The sequence below is a fragment of the Meleagris gallopavo genome, chromosome 6 (genome assembly GCF_000146605.3).
Source record: "Meleagris gallopavo isolate NT-WF06-2002-E0010 breed Aviagen turkey brand Nicholas breeding stock chromosome 6, Turkey_5.1, whole genome shotgun sequence".
In the NCBI taxonomy this organism is placed as follows: Eukaryota; Metazoa; Chordata; class Aves; order Galliformes; family Phasianidae; genus Meleagris; species Meleagris gallopavo.
The window spans coordinates 5,766,540-5,767,926 of NC_015016.2; the positions used below are offsets into that span (position 1 = coordinate 5,766,540).

The following is a 1,387-nucleotide window of genomic DNA, read 5'->3' on the forward strand; positions in this document are numbered from 1 at the left end:
CAGCTACTCTACAGTGTGTATGGTGACTACAGCAACACAGAGACAAACATTCATCTCTCCAGCTCCCTCGCCTTTCTCCCTCCCTAGGTGTTCGGTTGGCAGAAGAGCATCATCCTTCAAAATCCAAGTTTTATTTAAAAAACGGGACTTGGCTTTATTAAACCCCTTGCAATTTAACAGTGAGAAGGTTCATATGGAAGCATCATGCCACTGAAATCGTCCATGCCAGCAGGGATATTTCAACCAAGAGCATCCCTATCCCTCCTGCTGCCATCCAACCTCTCTGCAGCCAGCTGGACCATACTGAGCTTTGGCTTTCAGCTCTTACCTGTGGCCTTGTGCTTTCTGACACACGTGTAGAAGGACCAATAAAACATGTCCCAGAGCATTTGCTGTATTTTTAGAGTTTGTCCCAGATTATTGGCCTTTGTCCCAGATTTCAGTGGTGAAAGTATAAGAATGTCCACTGGGGCCAAATGCATCCTACACTGCACTCCTGAAGGCTTGAATCAGGAAAAATTCCCTCCCAGACAAGGTAAATAATTAAGTTTTTGTGGCAAATACTCTACTGCCATTAGCAGGAGGAGATAAGCATTCAAGACCACAGTATGTATAGAGCAAGGCAGATGCACTGAGCTTCAAATTGCAACGCTGCTCTGTTATGTTTTACTGAGTAATGAACTGAGCAGCTCTGGTGTAGTGATTTTTCATCTGTTTGTTTTGGGTCCAGGTTTTTCTTTTACACCATGGATGATGGTCTTTGCTTACTGGGAGCTAAGTTGTGTGGAGGAGACCCATCTCCATGTGCTGGCAGCTGGTGAAGTGCAAATGGAGAGCCCCGTCCATCCTCCTCCTTTTGGCAGTGTGTACTGGACCTCTCGTTATTCTCCCACAGCCAAAGTGGGCCAATTCATCTGTCCTCTCTCTCTGTTCAGTCTTCCTGGTTACACTGCCTGACCTTGGGTTGCTGCAGGGCTCATGCATGCAAGTCCCAAGTTTCACAGGCACCCATGGTGTCTTATTGGGTCACCCTCCTATCAGCTGCTTTGCACTCAGATGTCCTAATATGCTGTCTGCAGCAGTTTACTTAGCTTCCTAGCACAGAGCATACTGTGTGTCATCAGAGTACCAGGTGTAAAAGCTGTTCAGTTAAGTTCTCCATCACTATTCCATCAATCTTCTAGAGAGACAGAGAGACACACTGCTGATATGGGTGCAGGTAAGGTACTGCTGCCTGTAAAAAGAAACCACTCTGCTTCCCAGCCTTCAGCTCTTGGATATTTTGGCATGTTATCAGGGAGAAATGCATTCAGAAGTGAGAGCAACCAGCCCTGCTGATCATGATGCTAGGAAATGGTGGGCACGAATAGTGCCTCTCTCTCAATGG

The 1,387-nt window shown here is 46.5% G+C and overlaps 1 long non-coding RNA gene across 1 annotated transcript in view; it reads left to right on the plus strand.

The window, feature by feature from the left end:
* LOC104911340 overlaps positions 1-403 on the plus strand; it is a 5,339-nt gene extending 4,936 nt beyond the window's left edge. The window contains exon 3 of the long non-coding RNA XR_004160053.1: positions 88-403. This is a non-coding gene — a long non-coding RNA (uncharacterized LOC104911340). The remainder of the gene's footprint in view (positions 1-87) is intronic.
* The last annotated feature ends 984 nt before the right edge of the window (positions 404-1,387 follow it).